The following is a 17,456-nucleotide window of genomic DNA, read 5'->3' as shown; positions in this document are numbered from 1 at the left end:
TTTGGGGTTCTCTTCTCTCTAGATCTGACTGCAAGTTCACAACTGTGTCTTATCTTCCACCCCTGCTTTTCAACCCTTCCCACCCCTAGTCCATTTGGTGCACAGACCTTTCAGGCAAGCCTGTGAGCCCAGCTGGTGTTTCTTCACTGAGTTATAGCTGTTCAATTTGTTGAAATTTCAAGTGGAGCTTACTATCTCTTTGTGTAAGTTTTCACTAAGATCATCCATTCTTATTCTAAGATCATTGAGTATCCTAATGACTATTATTTTAAATTCTGCATCCAGTAGTTTGGTTGCTCCCATTTCATTTGATTTTTTTTCTAGTGATTTTTTTCGATGATTCATTTGGGGCATATTTCTTTGCACATTTTGTTTGTGTATTAGGTAGCTCTTCTCTGACTCCCAATTAGTTGTGATATCTTTAGGAGGAAGTTGGGTTCAGTGGTACTAGCCTCCAAGCCACCTGAGCTCCTTGCTCTAGGAGTGTTTCTTGAGGGTTTTATATTTGCCCTCCTATTGTATGTGAGTCTTGAATGCTATTGGCTCTTTTTTGGATGGAGTGAACCCTTCAGGCTGGCTGGCTCTAAGGGTCAACTTTATCACATGTGTAAGATATTATGTAGTGTCTGTCTTCTGGGGTATAGGTATTCTCAGCAAGGTCTGGTGCCTTCTGGACTATTCCTTTGGGTATGCCGCTTGTGTGACTAGTTGGATCTAGTTTGATGTGGTCTGCAATCTACTACTAGTTGTGTTGGTCTGGGTCCTCTTGGGTGGGGTTCAGGTATGGGTTGATATTAGACATTTTTTTTTCTTTTTTTCTTTTTTTTTTCTTTTATTTATTTATTTATTTATTTATTTTTACAGAGGCAGAGATAGACAGGGACAGACAGACGGGAACGGAGAGAGAGATGAGAAGCATCAATCATTAGGTTTTCGTTGCACGTTGCGACTTCTTAGTTGTTCATTGATTGCTTTCTCATATGTGGCTTGACCGCGGGCCTTCAGCAAACCGAGCAACCCCTTGCTGGAGCCAGTGACCTTGGGTCCAAGCTGGTGAGCTTTTTTGCTCAAGCCAGATGAGCCCGCGCTCAAGCTGGCAACCTCGGGGTCTCGAACCTGGGTCCTTCCGCATCCCAGTCCGACGCTCTATCCACTGCGCCACCACCTGGTCAGGCGATATTAGACACTTTTAACTCACTATGGGCTACCTATCTGGTGCTTGCATTGTTCATTGTTTGTGCCTGTGTTTTCTATGCCTTGGTGTAAGTGTGAGGGGCCAACCTATGTATAAGGATTGACTTCCTCCTTCTGAGAGCTGACAGTAGCTCCATACAAGGGCTCAAGTTCCTTAATATTTGCCTCCACTTTTCAGCTGCTCCACCTCCCCTTGCTTCTTCCTGGTCTTCCTGCAGAGTCACCTGTAGAAAGACTGTAGAGTGGGCTCAGACTGGCTTCACATCACCAAGTTCTCCACAAGTTGCAGGCTTGGTGGGTTAGGGCAACTGAGATTTAGAAGACAATGTTAGTGGAACCCCCTACCTGGGGAAGTCTCTTGGTCAGGAGCTCAGTTTGGGAAAGTGGCCCCTACTCCAGAGCCTAATCCCTCAGCCTTGCTTGGTACTCCAATTTTATTTCTCCTCAGAGAGGTGAGCGGCAGGTTCATGTTGCATGGGTTGACAGTCCTCTCTTTGGATATATAATTAGTCTTTAGTTATTATGAATAGTTCCTAAAGGAAATAAAAGTATCAATCTGCTATAAAATAAAATTTAGCTTCTTTGTGTTTAAAATTTTTAACTTTTACTTTTAAATGAATGATGATAGGAATACTATTAATGACAGTGAACTAGAACATGAAGTAATAGGATATGTCCTTGTCCAGTTACAGCAGGGGTAGTCAACCTTTTTATATGTACCGCCCACTTTTGTATCTCAGTTAGTAGTAAAATTTTCTAACTGCCCACTGGTTCCACAGTAATGGTGATTTATAAAGTAGGGAAGTAACTTTACTTTATAAAATTTATAAAGCAGAGTTATAGCAAGTTAAAGCATATAATAATAATTACTTACCAAGTACTTTATGTAAAGTACGGATTTTCACTAAGTTTGGCAGAACAAATCTTTATAAAACAACTTACTATAGTTAAATCTATCTTTTTATTTATACTTTGGTTGCTCTGCTACCGCCCACCATGAAAGCTGGAATGCCCACTAGTGGAAGGTAGGGACCAGGTTGACTACCACTGGGTTACAGTAATAAAACAGTGAATTGCAATGATGTCATACAATTTATTTATTTTATTAAGCCACCATCTTTAATATTAATCAATTAAATATTTATTGAGTTTGGCCATGGCCAGATAGCTTGGTTGATAGGAGCAATGTCTTGATACTCAAAGGCTTTTGGTTTGGTTCCCAATCAGGGCATATACAGAAACAGATCAATGTTTCTGTCTCTTTCTTCATTTCTCTTTCTAAAATCAAATAAATTAAAAAAATATTTATTGAGTTTGTATATTTTTAGCATGTTAGGTGAGTTAGAGTATTTTTCATGGCACTTACGTATACTATACTTGATAAAGTATAGACTATTTTTGATAAAGTAACAAAATTGACTTCTAAAAGACAGAATGAAATCACATTTTGTGGTTATAATGTGTGATCTATAATTCAATGTGTGGGAGGAAGTACTGACATTACAAAGCTCATAAGCACTCAGTAGTACTAAGTTCCTGGTTCCAAAAGTAGCATATTGTCACTATAGCAACTGCCTATACTTATTTGGATTTGAAATCCAGGCAACAAATGGTGACTAAGAGTATAACATCAAGATGTGTATGTGCTCTGGTGGTTTGATATATGTGCCTATTGATAGTAAAAGGTTTGTTTTGTTTTTCTTGTTATGTTTATTATGATTGAGTCTTTTATAGAGAGGTCTTAATTATTGTTAATGTACAGTATTTTTCTGGAGAGAAGTGAATCATTCAGTGTTCTTATAATCTTCCTTTTCTAACATGCTAAACTTAGTGCTTTTTCCAGTTAGGTTGTTAAATATATTTTTACTGTAGCTTTCTCTCCATTACTGTTTGGCAGTTTGACAGTGGTTATAATTTGCTGAATCATTTGAAAATTTTTAACAAAATAAACTCCCATGGTACAGATTTTATTTAGCTACATTATGAAAAGATGCTCAAGGCTTTTAACATGCGATGTTGCATGTTAAAATTGACCAAAATAAACATGCAAATTGACCAAATTCAAAGATTTCTCAAAAAAATGTATTTTTCTGAATAAGGTCTGGGTTCCAGACACTATTGGCAGTAGAGGTGACATAACTACCTTCTAATTATCTATTATCATGCATCCAGAAATTTAGAGGTACAGGAGCCTCCTAAGAGAATAGAAATTGGAACCTGACTCCTTTCTCTCCTTCCTTGTCTGATGGATTGGAATGGTTCCTTGTGAGGTCATTATAGGAAAAAGAAAGAAGGGACTGAAGGACACTTGTCTTTATGGAAGGGTAAGTCTGCACTGGTGAGGAGGGTGTGGGACAAAGGACCAGGTCATTAATCTTTTCCCTTGGTGTACCATGTTGCTGATACCAGACTTTTTTTTAACCAAGCCAGTCACAAGTTGATTGTGCAGGTTTATGAGTTGGAAGATCTGTATTAATAAAGCAGCAATTTATAGTGTGCTAACGGAGACAGGAGCAATGAGAGAAGAAGGGCAATGTGAGAGGGAGTGGGGAGGATTTTGACTTACCAGAATGTGCTTTTCCTAATTGAGAACATTCCATGTTTCCAGATTTCCTAGTTTTTCAAGAGAAAATAAAATACTAATTTTTTAAAAGATGAAATATCTTGATTGTAAGCTCCTTTACATTAAAAATATTCTGTGGGAAAAACAAAACCAGATTTAGTCTGTAGGACATCAGGTTATCAAAGGGCTTTCTTACATGTGAGCTGTCTGCTTTGTGTTCCAATAGCTAACCCTGTTAGCTAATTCCTGTTGTAAGTTCACTCCCAGAGCTTTTTTTTTTTTCTTCTCCCCATTCCCTTTACAGAGTTTAAAGGAAAAAGAAAGGAAGAAAAAAGGTTTAACTTGAATGCCTATTTTATAGCATTACTGATATCTTGCTTTTTATTCAAGAGAATGGGTGTTTTTAGAGGTAGCTTTTGTTGCTAAAAATACATTGAGAGCTGAATGTTGCTATCTTTTTATTTTTTATTTTTAATTTATTGATTTTACAGAGAGGAGAGGGAGGAGCAACTCATACTTGCTTCACTTTACTTGTTCAATGGTTGCTTCTCATATGTGCCTTGACCAGGCAAGTCCAGGGTTTTGAACTGGCGACCCAGCATTCCAGGTTAACACTTTATCCACTCTGCCACCACAGGTCAGGCGAATGTTGCTATCTTTGATGCAGTTGATTCAACCAATAAGGTTCCTTGACTTCTAGTAAAAATAGGGAATTGACTGATTTTAATTATCTTGGTTGGAGTTGTACAACTTACATTATAGGCACTGACCCACAATGAAGCTTCCGAGGATTATTACCCAAGGGGCACAGTTTCTAAATAATCATTTTAATTGGATTCCTTAACTAGCGTAAATAAATGAAGGGCTTTTTTTTTTTTTTTTCTTTCTTTTTATAGATACTACAAGGACTTTTGAGGACATTTATACACATGTTTCAGAGCATACTGGAGCCTTACAGAGACTAGAATGGGGAACTAAAAACAGAGAGTAAGGTCTCTTCATCTTTCAGAGTACCCTAGTCTTATTTCCCTCCTTTCAGCAGGTTTCCTTTCCTTTTTCTTTTTTCTTTTCTTTTTCCTTTCTTCTTTTTCTTATCTTTTTTGAGAGAGAGACAGGAAGGGAGAGAGAGATGAGAAGCATCAGCTTGTAGTTGTGACACTTTAATTGTTCATTGATTTGATATGTGCTTTCTCATATGTGCCTTGACTGGGGGGGCTCCAGCCGAGCCAGTGACTCCTTGCTCAAGCCAGCAACCTTGGGCTTTAAACCAGTGACCTTTGGGCTCAAGCCAGTGATTATAGGGTCATATATATCGATGACCTCGGGGGTGACTTCAGGGTTTTGAACCCGGGACCTCAGTGTTCCAGGTCGATGCTCTATCCACTGCACCACCAACTGGTCAGGCCTTCCTTTGCTTTTTCACTTTACGGAGGGCCCCAAACTGCTGGGCCTTACTAGTTTACATGATCTTCTAGCTCCATATTTCACTTGATCTTAGCCAGAAGGCTGAGAAGCAATCAGTATTCATTTCCATTTGCAGATTTGCTCTTTGTCTTCAGTAGAAATTTTTGAGAGAATCTGATTGAGTTATCAGTGTTTCTGCCTTAGTCCAATTAGCCTAATTTAGGAGAATAAACTTAATGTACTAAAAGCTTTGGGCTGATGGTTGTGGACATTAGGGTAAAAAGAGGAAGTAGCTTTCTTCAGAACAAAGTGTGGACCATTAATCACTGAAATCTATCTAGTACAGTAGATACTATGGCTCAGGGACTTTTTATCAAGAGATGCCTAGAACTCTGTATTGAACAAAAATGACTGAAGCTGACAACTGATCTTTTAGATAGTTGTTGAATAGTATTCGGATGAGTCTCTGGATTCTCCTCCTCCTGGAATACCCATCAAACTTTTCCGGTCACACTAGTTGAATAACCATGATACTTTGTCATAAAGAGATATAGGCTTCATAGGATATATAGTGTAGTCAATCACTACAATATTCTCTTTTTTTTTTTTTTTTTTTTTTTCATTTTTCTGAAGCTGGAAACAGGGAGAGACAGTCAGACAGACTCCCGCATGCGCCCGACCGGGATCCACCCGGCCCGCCCACCAGGGGCGGTGCTCTGCCCCCCAGGGGGCGATGCTCTGCCCATCCTGGGCGTCGCCATATTGCGACCACTACAATATTCTCATTGCAGAATTTAGTATTTAATTTTTTAATCCTTTGGAAAGTCTTTTTAGGCCATAAGGTGCTGAACAGGAGAAATGAAGTATATATTTTCATACAGTAAACATTAACTGGAGTGTTACTTTGTTCTAGGGCCCTGGTCAGCAAACTGCGGTTCGCAAGTGTTGGGCAGATAAAATATATTATGCTCACTTTGTTAAAGATGGTGCTGCCCACATAGAAGCCTGTTGCCCAGTGTTGGTTAAATAAGTTTGTAAATATATATGTTTGCTTGCTTATAGTTTGCATTGGGTGTGAGGGACAGGCTGTAAGCAGGCAGGGACATTATAGCCTAAGACTTCGTTTTAAGACTAAGCCTTTCCCACCCTTTTTGATGTAGGGTGGTGGACTCTCATAGGAATCCCAGTATGCCTCAGATAAATGACTTTGTATCAGAGACTTCTTTGTTTGTATATTGGATTAAAGGTTTTGAATCTACACTATAAAGTGGGGCAGACCGGGAGCTTGGCTCTCTCGAGGTTCCTGAGATTAGCATTAGAGAGGAGAGCAGAAAAAGGCCACATGGAGGAGGCCAGGAGAAGCAGCCAAGATGGTGGAGTGCTGAGGGAGAAGCCAGTTTATGCAGAGTTTGTGCGGGAGAAGAAGATGAGGAACAGAGGTGAATAAGTCTGGTGAGCTAGAAACCTTTGATTCTAGGAAACTTGGATAAGTCCATAGCTTTGTGAGCACTGAATGAGTGGGTTTTGGAGCCCAGTGTGTGTACTGCCCGCCGGGTGCAAGCTAGGATTAAAGATGATGGCCCACCAGTTCTTGGCTCCATTGTTTCATTACCGTCTGTCCAAATCCAGTGGGAACCTGCATGGGCCAGGCGGCTGTGACAGTGGCCATGGCTACTGGCTTTACATTTGGTGTAGTCTGTGGCAGGATTCGATACAGGTGAGTATGGAGCCACCACCACCTTTGAGCGGTGGAGTAGAGGACTGGCTGCTGTTATGGTTCCCCATGGCTGTCCTTTTGGGGACCATAGGCTGACTGACTTTTACAGCCATACGTGAGGAAACCGATAGCTCTGTGGAGGAGGCTGCCTGGGACCTGCAAACCAAGCAGTGGAAGGAGCTGGAGCAAACGTGGGGGAAAGAGATGCTGACCCTGGAGCTAGAGCAAGCACTGGAGGAGGCTGGCCAGGTTTGTGAGATTCACCTGGAAATGGAGCAAGTGCTGGAGAAGGAATCACAGGTTCGTGAGTTGCAGATTGCCCTGGACGTTGTGGAGAGCCAGCAGTGGTGGGAGGCCAGGGCTGAGGCTGGGCCCGGGGCTGCAAGGCTGGCAGCGGGAGCTGATGTTTCCAGTTCCGCTTTGGAAGATGAGGAGAATTGGGCTGGAGTTGCAATCCGCAGTCTCCAGAAGATAAAGGCCCAGCTGGAAGGAGCACCTACTTACTATGGCCCTGGTAGGTCTGTGATTTTGGGACATAGGGGTGGGTGACATCATACTCTCCAGAGCAGAGATGGAAATGCTGACTGCCATTGCCACATGCTCCTCTTTGGAACAGTGTAAGACTGGAATGAGGGGAGTGGCTGAGGCCCCATGTGTGTGGACTGATTCCTGGACTACGACTGGAGTGGGCACTGGCTCCTTTGTTGAATGGACTTATGGATTTTGGACAATGTGAAATACCCTGATGGGAGTGGGGGGCAGCTTTGCTGGAGGCCCTTTCCCTGTCCCGGGAGCCTTTCAAGACGCTAGAAAGAAGGCTGAGGACATTTTGCGCTTTTGGCAAAATGCTCAGAGACTGGTGAAATGTACCTTTGTAATTGTTGAAATTGTATGATTTGTCCTGTTGTAATTGTGTAATGTGCCTAATTTCCTTGCGCAGGGATGCCAGTAGTGTATATTGTGGTTAATAAAGTGAGCATAGGGGCTCTTTGGCCCCTGGAGTGTGGCTCTCTCACAAAATACCATGTGCAGGCGCTACCTCAATAAGGGATGTACCTACCTATATAGTTTAAGTTTAAAAATTTGGCTCTCAAGGCCCTGGCTGGTTGGCTCAGTGGTAGAGCATCGGCCTGGTGTGCAGGAGTCCTGGGTTCGATTCCCGGCCAGGGCACACAGGAGAAGCACCCATCTGCTTCTCCACCCCTTCCCCTCTTTTTCCTCTCTGTTTCTCTCTTCCCCTCCCACAGCCGAGGCTCCATTGGAGCAAAGTTGGCCCGGGTGCTGAGGATGGCTCCATGGCCTCTGCCTCAGGCGCTAGAATGTCTCTGGTCACAACAGAGCAACATCCCAGATGGGCAGAGCATTGCCCCTGGTGGGCATGCCGGGTGGATCCTGGTTGGGCGCATGTGGGAGTCTGTCTGACTGCCTCCCCCTTTCCAACTTAAGAAAAATACAAAAAAAAAAAATGGCTCTCAAAAGAAATTTCAATTGTTGTACTGTTGATATTTGGCTCTATTAACCAATGAGTTTGCCGACCACTGTTGTAGGGCAAAGGAGTTTCACTTAATATGCTAACTCTGGTCAGTTGGAGGCTGAGTAGTACTGTATTAGAAGGATTTTGAGATTGCTCCCTGGTTCTCCTGGGAAGAATTGCCATGTTTGATGTCTTCTGTGGTCTGAAGGAATTGTTGGCCTGCATGAACTATATTTTCTATCCCTAGTCTGTGTTAACTATTGTCTAAATGATATAATCTATGGTATTCATATTTGTTTTCTACTTTTCTTTTATTGTACCTATGTACTCTTTAGTTGATTGTATTCATGCCAGTTCCTTAATTTGTGAGTAGCTGCAGATTATGTTTTAACATTTGTAAGTAAATTTTTCAGATAAAGATTTTTTAAAAAGTCACAATGATGTTAATATCTAAATTTAAGAATTTATCATCTCAACTGGATTTTCTAAAAATGTGAACTACTTCATTTATATTGAATATTAAAAAGGGACTCACGCTTTTACACTACAATGAAAATTAACAAATTTTCTATTCACTTGAGGGATACAGAGTTTCTCCAATAATATGTACTTTGTATACATGGAGATTCTCACAACTCTAAAATCTAGCTTTTGAGCAAGAAATTTCTAGTAGGAGTTAATTTTTTTCTTAACTAGAGAAATACATGAATATGATAACAAAAAAGTAGTACAAAATTACTTTGATGAAAAGCAACAATTTGTCATTCCTTGCCTCTCATTGTGAGGGCTACCTCTAGAAACAAACATTTTGAAATATTTTGGTATTTTGTTCTTTAGGTAACTTAAAATTATATGTTTTTGCTTAATTCTTTGATGAACTATAAACATCATCTGTTTACTCCTTTTTATAAAAGATAAAAATTTAGTTTAATTACATTGCTTCCCTTCCCTCTCTTGTCTTTCTACTAATTTTTGATGTTAATTATAATTTGTAGTTTTCTTTTGATTTTTATTTTATTAATATTTTGATTTTTATCTTATTAATCAACTTTTGCTGCATAGTAGAAAGTCTTTCGTGTACAAGAGGGTGGATTATTGCAGATTATATAACTACTGTTCAGCAAATATTCACTTCTCTCTCCCAGTGGGTGGTAGGCTTGGTTTTGGGATTTGCTTTGGCCAAAGAACATGGATAGAAGTGACAGTGCACCAGTTTTGAGCATAGGCCTTTAACAGGCATTAAATGTTTTCCACCTGCCCCTCTGGGAATTTATAACCCTTGCATAATAAAACATGTTTCAGGTATCTCCTGCCCACCACCAAGCCCCAGGTGGAGAAACATGGAGAAGATGTCAGATTGACCTATAGCTTAATTTAGGGCTGCCCTAGTTGACCTAAAGAATTTATTTCTGAGTGGGAAATATGTGCTTGTTTTCTGTATACCACTGAGATTTTGTGGTTGCATGTTTTGAAAAAAAAAAGCTGATTAATATAAAAATAGGTACCAAGAAGTGGAGTACTGCTGCAGCAAAAACTTGAAAGTACATGTTACTGGCTTTGGACTGGGTGGAGTTCAGCAAAAAAACTTAGAGAGGAGGCTTAAAAAGTGGTCAACTGTGTTAAGTAGAAAAACATTGATGAAACTGTTGTCTGAGGCAACCTGGGAAACAAAGTATATAACTAATAAAACTGTAGTACTGGGCAAGGAAATTTCAAGGTAGAATGCCAAAAGTAAGAGCTGTTTGTTACTAGCTGCACAAGGTAAGATACTACAAGAATTATTCATTCTACCGTATCCGAACTCTTGGTCACAGTTACTGATGTTTCTCCCATTCCAACTACCTAGTTCTTCCTCTGGATGGACATGCCTGTTGGCAGGCTTTCCTTTAGTGTGGGTAGACAGAAAGCTACTGTTACGGTGCTGGTCTTCCAAATGCAACAAAGAAGGAGGCCTGCCTCTGGGTCACTAAAACTATAGTATAAAATTAATTTTTCTGGCGATATTTTCCCCTCTCTACCTTCTTCTTTCCTTTTTAAGAAACGGGCTCTAATTAATAAGGATGATGGTTGCTAGAATAAGTAAACTGGAAAATTTCAATGGCTTAACAAAATAGCAGTTTATTTTTTCATTTGCTTAATAGTCCAGTGAAGGTTTTCCCTCTCAGTAAGCAGCTTTCATTCACATGATGATTTGGTGCCTGAATGCCTTGTCTTGTGATTCTACCATCTTTAGAAAGCCTGTGATTCTCTGTCTTCTGCTCATGGAAAGGGCAGAGAGAATGGGAAAGGTACCTCTTAATTTTCTTTGGAAGGAAATGACATATCACTTCTATTTATAGTTCTTTGGATAAAACTAGTCACATGGTTTCCATCTGGATGCAAGAAGGTCTGAGGAATTATGTTTTTGGCTAAACAGTTACTTCTTGGGGACAACTCTATGCTATGGAAGGAGAGTTATGAATTTTGGCCAACAGTTGGCCATTTTTGCCACAAAGAAGAATTATCCTCTTATTATTTTTGGCTGATAGTAAATATTAGGCTTATTGTATACTTTGTAGGTGGAGGAAGGTAGGGGTGGAATATTTGATTTCTACAGTTTTATTTTTTAATATCCAATTACTGTATTTCCTGATCTATAAGACACTTCCACATGTAAGATGCACCTTAATTTTGGCATCCAAAATTTGAAAAAAAATGTATTACATAAAGTTATTGAACTCAAGTTTTATTCATCATAAAATTCTTACAACTCCCCAGCACTGTCAAACTCCCATCCATTAACTTGTCCTCACCTGTGTCTGATGACGAATCACAGTTTTCATATATTGCCTTGTCCTCAGTTCCATCTATGGCATTTGAAATACCACAACCACTGTATAAGATGCACCCAGTTTTTAGACCCCAGATTTTTTGAAAAAGGATGCGTCTTATACATGGGGAAATATGGTAATCTCTGTTCTTATTCATTCTTCTCCCCCCTTTACTAATGTTCCTTGAAGAGCTCCTTAAGTGTCCCTGAGCCTAGAATCTCTGGAGTTCTACTGGTTAGTTCAGCTTTCGTCTCAGTTGCAGGTTCCTCCTAGTGTGTTGTGTTCTGTTTAAATTGTCAATACATTTCTGTCTGCCTTTTGTCTTTCAGAAATTTGTTGAAATCTTCTGATGGCCAATGACCAGCTCTTTTCAAGGTGAGTTCTCATCACTGTTATATAGACCTAAGTATCTATACTTTGTTTTTTTATTTTAAGTTTCAGGAGTCAGGTGAAGTAAACATAGAATATCTTCAGTTAGTATCTCTAACAAAATTTTAATTGTTTTTAAATATGTCCTGCTTCAGGAAGATATGCTTCTCTAGGTCCTAGAGAGTATATTTTAAAAGATATGGTTTATAATATCTGCAAGTGAAGAATCACCACCTACTCTACTCCAACTTTGATAGCACTACAGCCTTACCGTTCTAGAATATGGATGCTACCATGGTACTTCTTTAGAAACTTTTGCTGTTTTTTCCTCACTCATATTTTTCTCTATAATATCTGCTTGGTTTTCAATTCCCTGCTTAGCAATACTTGCCCTTCTAGTGTGAGCTACTTAGTTCATTGTATCATCAATGTGCTTTGTTCATTCATTCTCACTTCTTTGCCTTTGTACATTTAGTTTTTTTTTTTTTTTTTGTATTTTTCTAAAGAAACGGGGCAGATTCCTGCATGCGCCCGACTGGGATCCATCAGGGGGCGATGCTCTGCCTATCTGGAGCGTTGCTTCGCTGCAATTGGAGTCATTCTAGTGCCTGAGGCAGAGGCCATGGAGCCGTCCTCAGTGCCCGGGCCAGTTTTGCTCCAGTGGAGCCTTGGTTGCAGGAGGGAAAGAGAGAGATAGAGAGGAAGGAGAGGGGGAAGGGTGGAGAAGCAGATGGACACTTCTCCTTTGTGCCCTGGTTGGGAATTGAACCTGGGACTTCCACACGCTGAGCCGACGCTCTACCGCTGAGCCAACTGGCCAGGGCTGTATGTGTAGTTTTTACTCTCCAGAGTTACTGTCCTTTTCATATTTGAGTCCTGTTTAAATGTAAAGACTGAATTTAGGCCCTGGCCAGTTGGCTCAGTAGATAGTGTGTCATCCAGCTGTATGGACATCCTGGGCTCGATCCCTGGTCAGGGCACATAGGAGAAGTGACCATCTGCTTCTCTCTCCCTACTCTCCCCTTTCTCTTCTTCTTCCCCTCCTGCAGCCAGTTCATTGGTTTGAGCATGGACATGGGCACTGAGGATAGCTTGTGAGGGTTAGCTTCAGGTGCTAAAATAGCTTGTATGATTTGAGTGTTGGCCCCAGATATGGGTGACCAGGTGGATCCCTGTTGGGGTGCATACGGGAGTTTCTCACTATCCTTCTCTCACTTAAAAAAACATACTGAATTCAAATTTTCATTTTTTTTTTCAAGTGGACTGGCCTCATTTTTCTAGACTTCAGTGATCTTTTCCCTCTGATCAATAACAAAGCTTATTTATCTATTTTATTTATTGTTGATTCACACTTGTTAGTGTTCTTTCCCATACGATAAAGACTCTTTAAAGGAAAAGCCTATCCTGTGTACCTCTTTGAGTCCCCTACTATGGCTAGCATGGTGAATTCGTGCTAAGCACATAATAAATATTTATTAGCTGAAGTTCTATTGTTTAGACCAGTGCAACTCAGAGTACAGTCTGCAGACTCATGCTGGTATGTGAACTGTTTGTTACCATAGTGTTGGAATATAAGTACAGAAATAGAGAATAAACTATAAATTTGACAGAGTAATTTTATGTCTGTTGAATTTATAATAAAAAGCTTGGCTTCTGTTTTTTTTTTTTAATTAAAAAAAAGATTTTATTGATTTTAGAGTGTAGGGGGGGGAGAGAGAGAGAGAGAGAGAGGTAAAGGTGGGCTGAGGGGAGCAGGAAACAACTCGTAGATGATCCTCATCTGTGTCTTTTTTTTTTTTTTTTTTTTCATTTTTCTGAAGCTGGAAACAGGGAGAGACAGCCAGACAGACTCCCGCATGCGCCCGACCGGGATCCACCCGGCACGCCCACCAGGGGCGACGCTCTGCCCACCAGGGGGCAATGCTCTGCCCATCCTGGGCGTCGCCATGTTGCGACCAGAGCCACTCTAGCGCCTGAGGCAGAGGCCACAGAGCCATCCCCAGCGCCCGGGCCATCTTTGCTCCAACGGAGCCTCGGCTGCGGGAGGGGAAGAGAGAGACAGAGAGGGAAAGCGCGGCGGAGGGGTGGAGAAGCAAATGGGCGCTTCTCCTGTGTGCCCTGGCCGGAATCGAACCCGGGTCCTCCGCACGCTAGGCTGACGCTCTACCGCTGAGCCAACCGGCCAGGGCCCTCATCTGTGTCTTGACTGAGCAGGCCCAGGTTTTCAAACCAGTGACCTCAGAATTCCAGGTCGATGCTTTATCCACTGCACCACCACAGGTCAAGCTGGCTTCTATTTTTCATGTTTAAAACAATTCTGGTAATTCATTTTCATTTCCTGTTATAGAAGATTTGTCCGCAATGGATTAGAAACATTTAACAATTGCATCTCTTCACAAATAGTTCAAGAAGCACTAATTTAGACTACAATATATGTGAATTTAGCAACTAAGAGCTCAGTATACGTTGGACTAGTAAAAGCAGATTTCATGAAGGGGATGAGACCTCATTTTGAGGGATGGTTATAAAGTACTGGGTCATTTCCAGCAAGGATAACAAGGTTTTAGACTATAAATGGAGGAGAGGTGATACAGTATATTATCTGGTGACCAGGAAGGAAAGAGTCCTGGCAAAGTTAAAAATGAAGTCCACAGATTGCTGACCAGATAGATAACAGATAAGTCAAACATTTCCTACTTACTTGGCTACTGTTTGTGTTCATAGCTTGATTTTTTTTTTATTCCTATATGTCTTTTGCTGATATTCCACAGAACTAGTAGTAGTTTACCAGCACCAGGCCATGGGGTAAGTAAGCAATAGTCCCAAGGCACCCTGTGTCTGCTTCCACCTGCATAAGCCTGTTGGCTGCCTGATAGGCTCAGTCACTGTAAGATCCTTTGACAGTACTTGAGTTGAATAAGGTAGGTTCTTAGTGAGTCACCAAGTATGGATGAGTAGTGTTCACCAGATTGATGCAGTTTCAAACTCAGTGTCAATGCTGGATATGAGGCTACTCAGCAAATGTCCCAAGGTATATCAAGTCTAGCTGCCCCTGATGGGTGCCTACAGACCTCTGTGGTGGGGTCGGGCCGCAGGAACTGTCAGGGTAAGACCAGCAGAGTTTATCAGTCCTAAGCAGATCAAAATTTGACCACATGAAGAGAGGGGTCTGCACCATTCAGGTGTTCAAGGGAAAAATGGCTCCTGTCCTAGAGCCAAACAACTTAGTTTGTCCAAGATTCTGCCAGGAGCCTGAGTGGCCTGGAGTCAGGAAGGTGGTGCTAGTGTATTTCTAATGAGAGGAAGGTGCTGGTTAGGCTTGGGGAAAGGTGGAAGAGGTAGCTCCCACCCCAGAACCACATTACTCAGTCTTTCCTCCATTCTGTCCAGATGGCAGGAGGGCAAGGCTAGTAGGAGTGGAGTGGTTGGGGCCACCTGGAGCCTGGATCGTGGGGCTTGAGGATCTCCCGTGAGGGAGGAGCACTCCATTCATTATGGTGTCAGCCTGGGTGAATGCAGTGGCCCCACCCTCTGGACTCCCTGTCAACTGCCTAAACCAGAATAGAGGTCTGGGCAGACTCATGGGAGTGTCAGTGATTGAGTTGTGTGCCTTAGATTAGGGGCTGTTTTACCCACTTTCCCATTAACATGGCTGGTACCAACTGCTCTTGGTTATGTAACTAATATGGAGAATTCAAATAATATGTTTTATATTCCTTTGTATTCAACAGTGCTGATTCATCAAATAAATTAACTTAAGCTAAATGGTTTTCATCGCCTATTAATCTGATGACAGTTTTTCATTGTTTTATATTATCTTATAATAAGTTTATGAATTAGATACTGATGGAAAAATTACTGCTAAGATAACTTTATATTTGTTTTTTATTCTCCTGATTTCATGTGCATGGATTTTATAAAATGCAGTGGTTTTTTTTTTTGGTGAGGTAAAAGATACCATATATACAAGGAAGTACATAATGTGCATATCTGCAGTTAAAAATATATAAAATTGTTTTGAATTAATAAAAGTTTGTATAGAGTGATGTTTGGCTTGCTTATGCTTTTTTTTATTGTCATTTACTTATTTATTATATGCTTATTAGCTATAATATACAGGTTCTATTCCAGCTGCTGGGAACATAAATGTAGAAAAGATATAGCCTCTGAATTTTAAAGAGGTTATAATCTGGTTATGGAAGACACATTGTAATAAAAGATGTGCAGTAGTGCTAAGACAGAAATATGTACAGGGTAGTATAGAGACAAAGGTAGGGAGTGGTCAGTTTCTGCCTCAGAAGGATGGGGAACTATTGTAAAGAAATGTTTTACTAATGAAATGAAGCTTGAATCCTGAAAGGTGAGAGGATGTTTTTGTTAAGTTACCATTAGATAATAAAAGTCTTTGAGGACAGAGAGCCTTATCTTCTACTTTTGTGTTCCAGCACAAAGAATCTGTCAGTGAATGAAAGACTGACTCTGATGTTGCCAAACAACTGCAATTTTAAAACTATTATCAAAGGTATTTTTTATAAGTACCAGTAGGTGGCAATGTTACCCCACGAAAAAAGATATCAAAAGCTGAAAATGACTTTTCTGAATTTTTGAAACTGGTAATGAGGATGTTCTGGGTTAAAAATGGATTAAGAAAAAGTGAATTTGAAATTTTTTTTCTGTGCAGGCCAGCTTTTCCTTGGATAAGACAGTGTCTAAGAACCCCACACCTCCATTCACTCTGAGCTCCGGAGACCTCCAATAAAAAAATTGACTTGGATACCTCTCATTTTGAAAGCCTGTGGAGATCTGAAGCACTTCTCAAGATTTTTGCACTACACTGACTCAGAAAAAAAAAAAGAGCTTCCTGCCTGATGTCCATTAAAAGCTATTCTTATAAAACATTCATGAGTTTAAGAGCCTTTAGTGAAGATTTGGGGAAAGAATGGCAGCAGAGTTTTCACAGCAGTTGTGCAAACAACCTCAAATAAATCAAAATGTCCTTTGGCCACCTACCACCATGGAATTTTAATGAATTATTTTGTTTCAGTTTTTCTTTATTTGGTTGGCTCCTCTTTTCTCCTTCTTAGTTCTGGAACTTCATATTCTCCTGTACCTCCCTAGCCCCCATCTCCTTCCAGTTTCCGTGGTTCTTTCTCCTAGTCCCTCTCTTTTCCTTTCTGTCTCTCCCCACTCGCCCAAACCCACCAAGCTGCTCTACAGTAGAGGGCATTTCATTAAGTGTGATCCCCTCTCTAGAAGGCATTGATGACAGTTGATTACCCTGATACAGGAAGCAAAACTATCTCTTTTCAGTGTAATAAAAAATATTTTTTTATAAACACATCCTGCAGGTGTTTATTTTAAAAAAAAAAACTGCCATCATGGCTTTTAGTTGCTGATTGCAGGATATTTCTTACCCAGGTGTTATTATTAATGAGGCTTCTAATGTTCTTTACTCCTTCCTCCATCTTCCATGTGCCTACAAATAAACCCTCATTCCTTCCATGATTTATCCTATTTGCATTGTTTGCTACTGATTATTTCCTTAGAATTCTTTTTAAAATTTTTAATTTATTGTATTGACATGGTTTCAAGTGTCCCACTCAATATAACACCCTCTACACATTGCATCACGCCCCCCCCCATGCCCCATGCAAAGTCTCTTTCTGTCCCCATTTCTTTCTCTTTGTCCTCCCTCCCCCTCCCTCCACCTCTATCCCTCTAGCTATTGCTATTCTGTTCTTTGTATATTTGTATTAGGCATATATGTTTTTGGCTAACCTCTACACCTTCTTTGACCCTGTGTCTCTCTGCCTTCCTTTTGACAGCTGTCCGTCTGTTCTCTGTGACTCTGCCTCTGTTTATATTTTGTTCCTCAGTTTATTGTGTTCTTTAAATTCCACATATAAGTGAGATCATATGGTCTTT

General features: G+C 40.6%; 1 long non-coding RNA gene across 9 annotated transcripts in view; it reads left to right on the top strand.

Annotated features, from left to right (window-relative positions):
* The window catches only part of LOC136336316 (uncharacterized), a 31,542-nt gene extending 15,001 nt beyond the window's left edge, over positions 1 to 16,541 (top strand). For all 9 annotated transcript variants that reach the window (XR_010731422.1, XR_010731414.1, XR_010731415.1 and 6 more), the window contains 2 exons: positions 11,492 to 11,537; positions 16,213 to 16,541. This is a non-coding gene — a long non-coding RNA (uncharacterized lncRNA). The remainder of the gene's footprint in view (positions 1 to 11,491; positions 11,538 to 16,212) is intronic.
* Positions 16,542 to 17,456: the final 915 nt, after the last annotated feature.

This window comes from Saccopteryx bilineata, chromosome 4 (genome assembly GCF_036850765.1).
Source record: "Saccopteryx bilineata isolate mSacBil1 chromosome 4, mSacBil1_pri_phased_curated, whole genome shotgun sequence".
Lineage (NCBI taxonomy): Eukaryota > Metazoa > Chordata > Mammalia > Chiroptera > Emballonuridae > Saccopteryx > Saccopteryx bilineata.
This window is presented reverse-complemented; position numbering and strand designations above follow the sequence as displayed.